General features: G+C 40.0%; 1 long non-coding RNA gene across 1 annotated transcript; it reads right to left on the bottom strand.

Moving 5' to 3' along the window:
* Nucleotides 1–2269: 2269 nt before the first annotated feature.
* LOC121901565 lies at nt 2270–5944 on the bottom strand. Its single transcript, XR_006097309.1, has 3 exons — nt 5871–5944; nt 4590–4641; nt 2270–3767 (listed from the first exon to the last, which is right to left on the bottom strand). It is a non-coding gene; the product is annotated as an uncharacterized LOC121901565 (long non-coding RNA).
* Between the last annotated feature and the right edge of the window lie 6556 nt (nt 5945–12500).

The following is a 12500-nucleotide window of genomic DNA, read 5'->3' as shown; positions in this document are numbered from 1 at the left end:
TTGCGTTTATTGTTGATATACGACCAGGAATCTGCACAGGGTGTTTTATTTTGAAAATTGACCGGATGCTCAATGCTGTTTCTGTGTCTGACTTCCTGCCCAGCTCGATCTGCTCTGTGCTGCTTGACACGGCCTCTGTAAAAAAATAGACGAGGCGCCTATCTGTAGCGCAGCGGAGCGGAGAGCCGCTTCTGAAACGCGCCGCGGTGCGCCCGGTGTAAACGGATACATTGACCAGAGTGGCCCCGATCAGCTCCGGCAGCTGCGTTGGAGCCAGAACGCGGCGCACACGCGCTCGGTGGAATTTAGGGGTTAAGCAACCAGTCGCCAATAACGGAGGGAAGATCGTCTCCAGAAATGAATTTCAGTCGTTCCTGATGTAAACGTCCGTCCACTGGAAGGCTGTAGAGAGTTTTTATCTGCTGAACAACCAGCAACACTTCCAGTGTGCTGCTTTGCTCGTTATCCAGCTGTGAGGAAAACCGCGACTACAGATGTTACGTAAACTCTCAGCGTAGCGCTGGGTGGCGGCGGCGGACTCATGCTAAAGCTTCCTGCTGGTCTGATTTGACTTACTGATGTGATGTAGTAATGAGAACCGCTTCAACACCGTCGCTCTTGATGAATTTCAACATTTCAAATAACTTAAAAAGAGTGAGGAGATGATTTAACATCACCCTGATCCATCACCCTGATCCACCACCCTGATCCACCACCCTGATCCATCACCCTGATCAATCACCCTGATCAATCCCAAACATCAGTTTTTTGTTCGACACAGTTCCAGCTCTTTAAACTCTGAGCTAACGTTGACGCTCTCCTCATGTTCGTTCTGTTTTTTTTAGTTGTTCGTAGTTTGTTTTGACAAAAACAATAATTTAGCCGCTAATAGTTGCAACAAGCTAACGCTAACGATAATGACCTGTAGGTTTCAGTTAAAACCTTCGATGCTAAAGTTACTTTAAAGGGACATTCTGAAGCTGTGAGTCATTAACAGATTCATTAAGGTCAGTTTTATGTGGTGAGCTGTGATTGGTCGATTGTGTGCAGCAGTTAAATACTAATAAAAACACAACAGTTCATATAAGATGTTATTAAGACTCAGAGTTTTTAATCAATTTTAAAGCCATCCCATCTTAAATATTTGAACAGTCATGACACCTCTGATTGTGTCATTTTATTTGACTGCAGGTTTCTACATGAAACACTTTTTAGAGCTCTGGGTTTAATTCAGTAAAATGTTATAATATGACAGGAAGCAGTCGTATGAACAGGTCTGTTTTTAAGAGACGGTGAAATCAGAGAATTTGTTGCTTTCATTCAAACTAAATATCTGACTTTAAACGTGTCGTACGAGTTTAAATATGAATCTGCTGAAAGTATTTAAAATAAACATAAAGCCAAATGAATATTGTGTTCAGCATATCATCATGTGTTGTTATATCTAACTTCTTATGTACTTTACATGCCGTTTAGCTTTTATCCTCCATTCAGCTGCTTCATGTCGTCACTTTCTTCTGTCTGCTGTTATTATTCAGATGTTTTTATTAGGTTACATATTGTATATTAAACCAACAGGATTTCAGGGTCTTCTCTGAATACCTTGAAGGTTCTGACGGTTCACCAACGGCGGCGCGTCATCCAGGGATTCTCGGGGTCTTGTAAAAGAAAACTGAATAACAGGTTATCATTTGATGTATTTCTTCAATATATCATACATGTTTCAGACAGTGTTTAAGTTCAGTTTAGTGTTAGTTTGTGTGTGCTGTGTCTATTCTAAACTTAGTTCTTTTCTGTGTAAGATGAGGCAGTTGTGTGTCTAACAGTTAAGTTTATTCTGTTATACCCTTACCTGAGCCAGTGATAAGATAAACTGTAGTTATGTAGATGTTTATGTGTAAAACTGATGAGCTTTAGAGGATAGTGTGGTTTGTCCTTAATTTAATATAGTAGTAACTTGGACTTGGTGCATGCTTATGTACTGTCATATATGGTCGTGAAGAAAGACTGTTCCTAGGTTAGTTGAAGGTTGGTTGCTGACCTGTAAGGTTAGTAAACAGATGTCTTAAATTCTGTACGAGTAGTATTTAAGGGACTGGTTAAGTGCCAACCTTTCAGACAAAGAAAAGATAGCTAGGTGGTATCTTTGTCTCCAGAACTATGATGCATTATACTTCTGATTGTATTATTTGATTACATTATTCCATAACCTGACAATGCTCTCTTTGTGTGTTTATTGAGTGATCAGCAATTTCCCATTACAGTGTCAATAGTGAAAATGTTGATAGTAACAGTGACATCATACCAGCAACCTTTCACTATAGTTTCAGTGTCTTTATCTGTAGTAAATTTAAAGTGTCACCGCTGTGATCAGCCTGCGGTGCAGCCGGGGCAGGAAGCCTCTCCTGGCGGGAAACTCGGAGCTTCTTTTCTCGACTCCTGTTTCTTTCTGTGATATTAGTTCAAAGCAGGATTCCTGTCTGGTGTTTCACCTGCTTCCAGGTGGAGGTTTACTGTTATTTTTCCTTATTTGACAGTTTGGAGGTTTGTTTTGTCGGAGTGTGTTCGGCTCGTTTGGGGAACTTTGTGTCGTCTGGAGGGATTTTCTTCACTCGGAGCGGTGACAGCAGGGTTTAACCGGCAGAATAATCAATACAATCAATAAAAAAAAAACCCGTCCTGTGTGAGGAGCGTATGTGACTGACACAAGTATCCCCAAACAAACCCACCATGCTCTCACCTCACATATTATCACTTATTCACAATTTACATATTTTTTCTGTCTGAACTAAACATAAATGACATGAAACGTTCTATCATTGATGACTGTTATCAAACTCTAACTATGCAGAAAGACAGAGATTTCCACTCCTATAGGATGAGACGTCTTGCTAAAAGGACCTGTGGCCTGTTACACGAGTACGAGAATGACGTGCTGATCGTCATCAGCTGATCTTCATTCTCTCTCATTGCTCGAGTTATATTTCATGTCTTCTGTCTGAATCAGCTGCTTCCTTCTGTTTGTTTTAATGTTGTTTTTAACAGTTAATAATGAGCCTTTACAGCGATGTTGTCCCTGTTCAAAATAAATACAAATAAATACAAATAAATAAAATTTTTAAAATCCTCCAGATGTTTATAAGACAGGCCCCAATTTTCTGAACATGTGTTAAACCAGCAGTCAGGTGTCCTTATGAAGAGTGAATCATTCCTTCATCCACAGTGAAGCTGTTAAATATTCTTTATTTATTTCTTTATTCATGTAAACAAACCTCAGCTGTTGACCTCAGATCAGACTGGAGATGTAACCGCTCAGGTACAAGATGGCTGAGTCCTTGATATCCTAACAGAAACCTTTTATATGATGATGTTTAAATGTTCCTTTACTGGAAATGACTCAATATAACCAACAGCAACTTAACCAGAAACTTCCAGGTGCTGCCTTATGTAGGTTTTTGTATTGAAATGAGGAAATATCATAGAGAAAACTCTGTATTTCAACGCGAGAGAAAGACAGGAAGTAAATAGAATCAGTCCAACAAAAGTTCAGCTCAAGACACAAAGTACAAAAAATAATCAAAAAAAAGGCTCTGAAGGTTTTTTTTACCATCGAGCAGCTTGAACGTGTTGAAGAGAAACAGCTGAATCTGGCCTGCAGTGATGCGACCCGTCAGCTGCTCAGTCTGACAGGTGAGTCTGTCGTCTTTAACCACACCGAGGACTCTCCGTCCTCCCCGGAGTCTCTGGGTGAGAAGTGAGCGTCCGTCCTGCAGATGGGACCTTAATTAACACAAACCGCCCCCCCGCCCCCCCACCCCGAAGTCTCATCCTGCTCCAGCGTCACCACGGAAACACACCTTCACGACACTGACGGTGATATTCGACATTCAGATTATGACTTCAGTAACAACTAATATTTCATCTCGTTGTTCCTTTTAGACGCACAGAGACGCCTGAAAGTCAACATTATGTTTATTTCTGATGTTTGTGGCTGTAATCAATCAGTTTTTATTGAATGAATTTACAGAAAAACTTCACTTTGGGTCATTTTCATGTTTTTAACATCAGCTGAAAGTTTTTCTTCATTTGACCTGAAAATGACACGACGTCAGTTTAAATAAAGTAACTTATATTATTATATATAAGTTATAATATTATTAAAATATTATTATTAAAATACTTTCAACAGTCACTGATTTGTCAGCTGCGTCATAATCAAACACTTCAGACGAGTTTTAACACTTGATGAAGAACGTTTCAAACTACTGAGTGTTTTCATTTGAGAAGCAGCCTGCAGTGTTTTCATGTTTCTATTTTTACAGGAAAATGCTGCTGAACCTGTTCATCAAAGGGAATCTGCTGCATTAATAATAATAATAATAATAATGATAACTTTAATTGCATAGCACATTTTATACAAAGATTGCAGCTCAAATCGCTTCACATGCAAATAAAAGATGAATAAAAAGATAAAAAGAAACAAAACAAAACAATAAAAGGCTGATATATGTAATAATAATAATAATAATAATAATAATAATGATGATGACACTGACAGGTCATTAAAAGCAGAGCTGGGTTTCTCTCACCTCTCTGTCTTCAGACTGTCCTCGTCTTCTTCATCAGTCTTCTCCATCAAACCTGCAGATATGAATCTTTATTATTTGTGAAATTAAAACATTTCTTTGTAAGTTCTGACTTCCTGTCTCGTCTCTGCTTCTGGATCATCTGAACACAATCCATCAAAACGAGACTTTTTCTTTTCTTGCTTTATTTATTTTGTCTTGTGTTTGTGATTTTTTGTGGATTTTCACTCTTCTTCACTTCTTGTCTCCTCCTCCTCCTCGCTCCCTCTGAGCGCCGGCGTCTGAGGACAGAGGTTTCCTGGCTGGACTCGGTGGCGGCGGCGGCGGCGGAGGCGTGAGGTAATTGCACCCCATTTGTAGCTCGACAGCTGGGCAGAATTCAGGAGTGCCATTTGGCCCGGAGTGGCAGGGAGGAGATGCCACATGTTCTATTAAAATGTGATGATCCTGGCTCCCGCCGCGCCGCCGCCGCCGCCTCCACCCGGCTTCATGTCCCGCTCTTTAGGGCCTTAATGGGAGTCGACGGTGCTGCCGTGTCACGCCGCGTGCCGTCGGATGCTTCAAGACGGTTATTTACGCCGGCAGTTGGCTTCCTTCTTTTATGTACTGCGTGTTTCTGATGCCCTTGTTTTGTGTCCAGATGTTGGTGGTCAGGTCGCCGCGGGGACGAGAAACCGTCACTCGTTTTGTTTTATTTAAGAGACGTGAGAGCAGAGAACGAGTTAACAGGAAAAAGGTGACGGAGGAGCCGCAGACATGTTTGCTTCTGTCAGTTAAAGGCATGTCAGACTCCATCTTGGATCGGGAAGTGGCGGTGGGGGGGGCAGATGGTGTTTAAAATGGAAGATTTGTCTGAGATGTCGACTCGTTTAGAGTCTAAATGTGTCGTCACGTCGTCTCACATCACAGCAGCGAACCACGGCGTGACGCAGAGTCCCGTCAGCAGTAACTGTGTTCCTCCTCAGTCCTCAATCATCACAAATAAAAACATGTAAAAACTGAATCTAAACTGTTCAGAACTCATTTCTGTTGTTTGTTCTGTTGAGTCACTAAAGCTGCAGCGAGGAGAGATGAAGACGCTGCGTGAAGAAAAGTCAAAAACGTCACCAGTAAACCTCATAAATCCACTCAGCTCCTTCAGTATGACAGTAATCAGTGACAGTCGTCTGGACATCATGTTACACTGCAAACAGCTGATCCACAGGACTTTTAATGGAGACTGTTTGACTAAATGTGAACAAATCAGGTGTATAAATGAGTCTGAAAGAGAACAACAGCTTCTACCTGCAGCTCTGATCGGCTTTTATTGGGTCTGACTCTCTCTGTCGGTTCAAACAGGCCGACGTGTTGCTGTCAGCATGTTTCATCTGTCAGGTCAGCAAAAACATTTTCACACATAAGTCAAGTTTCACACTGAGATGATAAAATGCAACAGAAGGAAAAAAGTACGAGGACGTCACTCTGGACGGGGTTTAAATGAAAAGCAGGAAGTTCACTGAAAACCAGTCGCTGGAATCTTTATAACTGAATTTAATACTTTTAAACTGATAGTTTAGTTTCCTGCTTTTACACTGTGCAGCAGCTTCAAACAGCTCAGTGAGTGTTTGTAGTTAGAATGATGTAATCAGGTTTCTATGCAAACATCATCTTCTGAGCACGACAGAAAGCAGGAAAAGAGTTCAAACTGACGGTGAGTGTGAACTTGTAGAACATTGAACACATTTGAGTGAGTTTGTTGTGAGGAGTTTGTGACTGTGCAGAGCAGCAGCAGCAGCAGCGTCTCTGTGTAGCTGCAGGCTGTTAAACCTGTAAACAGCAGTTAAATGAAATCAGTCTGATGAGGGTTCATGTTTATTACACCTGCAGCTCTTCGCCTCGCTGCACCTGAACCACAGAAAGCTCCGGTCTGCTCGCAGCCTCCCGAGGCCTCTTTACTTCAGCGCAGGACTTTAAACTCTGTCGAGGTTTCCTGTAGAATTTGGCGGCGCGGCGGCGCTCCCAGAGGGCTGCACATTATCCGACCAATGAGGCGGTGGCGGCAGAGAACAAAAGCGTGTTCGTGGCAGCAAGAAAACGCCGCTCACTGCTCCAGCGAGTTCAGGTAAACAGCCGTGCCGCGAGGTGTCCTAAATACCTCGGAGCCGGCCGCCACGCCCTGCAGCTCAGCCCGCAATCATCTTCATCATGGCTGCCATGCAGCAGCGCCGCACACGCTAACGCTGCAGCCCTCCCTCCCTCCCTCCCTCCCTCCTCTGCACGTTCATTTCATCTTTCCTTCCTCTCTTTTATTTCCCTCTGGCTGCATCTGCTCTCTTTACAAAGCCCCCGAGCATTATCAGAGCATTACAGCGCGCAGCATGTGTTTGATTAAAAAAGTGTAAAGTTACAAATTAGTTAATAAAATCATTTAGGCCGATCGCTGCAAATGGTGATAAATGTCTTCCATATGTTCCCAATAAAACTGCAAAGTGCCATGTGCCTGTCCCCTCTGTCTTCGCCATAAACAAATAAATTAAAACAATTACGGCGCCGAGCGCCTTCCGTCTTTAATGAGCGTGCGGCCGTGTGAAATATGTGACAGCTCTCGTTTGCCCAGAACGGCGGCTGTCTCTATCGAGAGGCTGTCGGCCATCTTTCAGATAAATCGTTGAGCGGCTGCTGGTTTCTCTCTCAACCACCTGAAACTGGATTTAAAGGAGCTGCAGCTCACCTGCTGTGAGTCTCAACATGAGGTCAGAGGGCTGCTGAGGGTCCCTGAGGGGGCCACCAGGGGGTCCAGAGGATCCTCAGCTGAGAGAAAAACTGTTAAATTCACCTGAATTCAGTCAAACATGCAAACAGATACAGTTACACTCAACTCAGGCTTCTACTGTTTCTACTGTTTCTACTGTTTCTACTGCAGCTTTTTCCTCTGTCCAACAATAACTGAAGAAATTTAACTGTATTTTCTGCACTTTAAGTGAAACCAGAACAAAATTTCAGAAGACAAATCATTATGTTTTACAGCAACACTCAATAAATGTAATAATGAACAATATTTGTGTGATTAGTAAGTAAAGATGTGTTTATTAAGCCAGTTTCTTTTCTTTCTCTGCACACTTCTGTGTTCACTTTATACATGAATGACAAGAAGCTGCCCGGTACAACCAGTCTGACCTGCTGCCCAGTACAACCAGTCTGACTTGCTGCCCAGTACAACCAGTCTGACCTGCTGCCCAGTACAACCAGTCTGACCTGCTGGCACGGAGCAGCTCAGTGGTGGGAACGAGGGAGGATTTATCCTCCTATAAGCTTCTACAACCTGCAGATGCATGACGTCTCTTCATATTTGCTTCAACAAACTAAGAACATCACGTCTAAGAATTATTTACATTATTGATGAATTAATTGGCAACTAATCGATTAATTGTTGCATCGTCCAAAAGTAGATGATTTACTTCAGTTTATTAAATAAAGTCAGCTCTTAATGTGAAGATATTAATGAACATCATTGTTAATAACTCAGAAATAATGACTGAAATATCTCAGATGTTTTAATAAATGTGTTAATTAATGATGAAGTTACTGGACACAACCATTCAGAAATGTAGTCAGCAGTAACTTATTTATGTATTTATTTTATTCATTTATCCTGCTTTGGTTTGATTTGATTCAGTCATAAAACAACCGACACATGACTCACTTTTCCTCACGTTCACCAGGAAAACAAACAAACAAACAAACAAACATAAACACAGTTTAAACAACAGAACCGTCGACGTCGTTGCTGATGCTGCAGGAACGTCTGGAGAAGAATTATAAGTGTTTCATTTGGACGACTATTCTCACTCTGTAGCTTTATAATCTCACCTGCAGAAATCATTTCTTCTCTTCTGTGTGTTCAGTTAATCGTTAAGTGTTTAATCAGCGTGTTTGTGTGTTTTTACTAATTAACCTCATAAAACAACCTGAGCTGCTTTCTCTTTATTTCAGGGTTCAACATGTTCTGCTGTCGACGTCTTTGTCTCTTTGTTTCAAATAGTCAAACAACAACAGGAACTCCTGAATGAAACCTGAAGGCTCCAGATTCTCTGATTCATTAGAAAGCTGTTAACATTTAACACTGATGCACAATTAAAACCAACATGGTAAGAACCCTAATTTACTGAGAACCCTAATTTACCGCCAACCCAAATTTACTAAGAACCCTAATTTACTAAGAACCCTAATTTACTGACAACCCTAATTTACTAAGAACCCTCATTTACTAAGAACCCTAATTTACCGCCAACCCTAATTTACTGAGAACCCTAATTTACTGAGAACCCTCATTTACTAAGAACCCTAATTTACTGACAACCCTAATTTACTAAGAACCCTAATTTACTGAGAACCCTCATTTACTAAGAACCCTAATTTACTGATAACCCTAATTTACTAAGAACCCTCATTTACTAAGAACCCTAATTTACCGCCAACCCTAATTTACTGAGAACCCTAATTTACTAAGAATCCTAATTTACTAAGAACCCTAATTTACCGCCAACCCTAATTTACTGAGAACCCTAATTAACTAAGAACCCTAATTTACTGAGAACCCTAATTTGCTGAGAACTCTAATTTACTGACAACTCGAATTTACTAAGAACCCTAATTTACTAAGAACCCTAATTTACTGACAACCCTAATTTACTGATAACTCTAATTTACTAAGAACCCTAATTTACTGACAACCCTAATTTACTGATAACTCTAATTTACTAAGAACCCTAATTTACTGACAACCCTAATTTACTAAGAACCCTAATTTACTGACAATCCTAATTTACTAAGAACTCTAATTTACTGACAACCCTAATTTACTAAGAACCCTAATTTACTAAGAACCCTAATTTACTGAGAACCCTAATTTACTAAGAACTCTAATTTACTGAGAACCCTAATTTACTAAGAACCCTAATTTACTGAGAACCCTAATTTACTGAGAACCCTAATTTACTAAGAACTCTAATTTACTGAGAACCCTAATTTACTAAGAACCCTAATTTACTGAGAACCCTAATTTACTAAGAACTCTAATTTACTGAGAACCCTAATTTACTAAGAACCCTAATTTACCGCCAACCCTAATTTACTGAGAACCCTAATTTACTAAGAACCCTAATTTACTGACAATCCTAATTTACTAAGAACCCTAATTTACCGCCAACCCTAATTTACTGAGAACCCTAATTTACTAAGAACCCTAATTTACCAAGAACCCTAATTTACTGCCAACCCTAATTTACTGAGAGCCCTAATTTACCGCCAACCCTAATTTACTGAGAACCCCAATTTACCGCCAACCCTGATTTATGGAAGACCCTAATTTACCGACAACCCTAATTTACCAACAACCCTAATTTACTGACAACCCTAATTTACTAAGAACCCTAATTTACTAAGAACCCTAATTTACTGAGAACCCTAATTTACTAAGAACCCTAATTTACTAAGAATCCTAATTTACTAAGAACCCTAATTTACTGACAACCCTAATTTACTAAGAACCCTCATTTACTAAGAACCCTAATTTACCAAGAACCCTAATTTAATAAGAACCCTTATTTACCGCCAACCCTAATTTACTGACAACCGTAATTTACCGAGAACCCTAGTTTACTGATAAACAACAAACTTTGGGCACAAAGTGTCCAATTACAAAATAATAAAATTAATTTATTAATTGTAAATTATTCTGTATTTTATGTTGAACATGTTTTGATTAGAAATTCAACATATATAATATATTCAGCTCATTGAGATTTTATGTTATTTATATCTGATGTTAAACATGATTCCAAAACTTGAGGTGAACGTCTGCAGAGACGCTTCCTGCAAGTCAAATTTTAACCGAATTTCCAGAAAATTGTCAAAAGAAAATGTTCTGAATGTTTGTTTCCATCCGCTGCTGCTGCTGCTGCTGTGAATATCAGCAGATAAACATTCGGCGCCGTTAAACCGTCGCAGAAGAAGAAGAAACACCAAGATGACGTCATTAGTCAACAGTTAAACCTCAAATGATGGAAAACATGATGGAAAAATGATGTTTCTGTTAGTTTTATGTATTGGTGTGAGGAAGGTTACAGCCTCCTCATCATCGCTCCACACAGATCTGATGTTTTCAGCTCTTCAGTCACATGATTCATGACGTCATCGTTTATTCACCGAGCTGCTGTTAAACCTCAGACAGGAAACTTTCTACACAGATTAAAGGTTTTTTTCCACTTAGATTTTTTATGAAAAAATTGAAAATGTGCATAAAAACAAGTGAATGGAAACAAAATCACATCTTTTTAAATGGAGAGCACCAGTGTTGCATTATGGGTTGTTTGTAGCCTTATTGTTGCTAAGCTAACATGTTGTTCTGTTCTTTCAAACTTCAACAACAAATCAGAACAACATATATTAAATTCTTATACTGCATGATAAAAACTGACATATAAACTGTACTGTGTTTATATTTATTAGGGCAGTAATGAACTATTAACATTATTGATGAATCTGTTGATTATTTTTTAGACTAATCGATTCATGTTTGGTTTATAAAACATCAGAGACAATCACAGTATCGCAGAACACAAAGTGACATCATCCATTCAGCCTGATGAGACGTCTTCCTGAGGCGTTTGCTCGTTAGAGTCGTTAAGGTGGGATTCAGCAAACTTCTGTGAGTTCCTACATTTGTTGTAAACATTTGTTCCACGTGTACGGAGGAGGGAACGTTCAGGAGAAGATTATCGTTAGGCTCTATTTGCGTGTTTGAACGAAGGCGCCGAGAAGGAAGAAGAAGAACTTGTTGGTCCCGGTGTGTGAAGCTCAAAGTGCTGCTGACGGAGAGCAACAGCAGAAAACATGAAATATTAATCAGTGGTGCATTAGAGGACCAGAGAGAGCAGAAGACTGGAGATTATTACAGGAGCTGTCAGCAGAGCGGCTCACAGAAATAAAAGAAAAGATAGATGCAAAAAAAAAAGTCTAAATCTTTGACATTTTTGTGAATTAACCCACAAAAATAATAATAATAATAATTCTGTTCCCTTTATTTTCTGGCCCCAAATCAATTTACAGCAGCATAATAAAATTACTGAGTCAAGTTTTTTAAAGAAAATTGATGAATGTTGCAAATTCTCGTCATGAGTCCTGATGTTGTTTTGTCTGACACACAGTCCAAAACCTCCAAATATTAAATTAACTTAAATATTAAGACAAAGAAAAGCAGCAGATCATCAGTTTTAAGAAGCTCCGTCCACCAAATGTTTGTTGTTGCTTGAAAAATTACTTTTGCTGATTTATTTTCTGTTAATTGATTGCAGCTCTTATCACAGAATGATGACAGAACTGGAATAAGAGAAATGTTGATGAGAAATACGAGTGTGTGTCTGATTTAAGCTTCTCAGCTTCCTGCTGCAGTCGTGTCTTCAGAGCCGCCGCCTCATTACTCTTCACACACACAAGCGAGCTGAAGACGCCCAGAGAGGAAACACCCTGAAAACTCATCACCTCTGTTCTCACCTCTCACACCTGCTCAGACACAGAACATCCCACCTGTTAGTTAGTACTTTCAGAAGCTTTCTGTTCTCCTACTGATGGTCCTGAACCTTCATACTGCCGGAGCTTTAACACATCAGGCTGCCATAAATTCATCCTGTCAGCTTGTTGTTCTGTGAAGTTCACAGAAAGGAAATCAACACGTTTAATATATGCGCCTTTCTGTGGTTTTCTGTCGTTTATTTCCTGTTCTGACCAATCAGAACAGAGCTGGCTCATCAGGAGGCGGGGCCTTAAAGAGACAGGAGCTAAAACGGCCTGTTTCAGACAGAGGCTGAACTGAGGGGCTGCATAAAGGACCAGTAGAAGATCAATAAGGCGTTTTTAACTGGAAATCATGCAAAG

The sequence above is a fragment of the Thunnus maccoyii genome, chromosome 8, assembly GCF_910596095.1.
Source record: "Thunnus maccoyii chromosome 8, fThuMac1.1, whole genome shotgun sequence".
NCBI classification, from domain to species: Eukaryota; Metazoa; Chordata; class Actinopteri; order Scombriformes; family Scombridae; genus Thunnus; species Thunnus maccoyii.
This window is presented reverse-complemented; position numbering and strand designations above follow the sequence as displayed.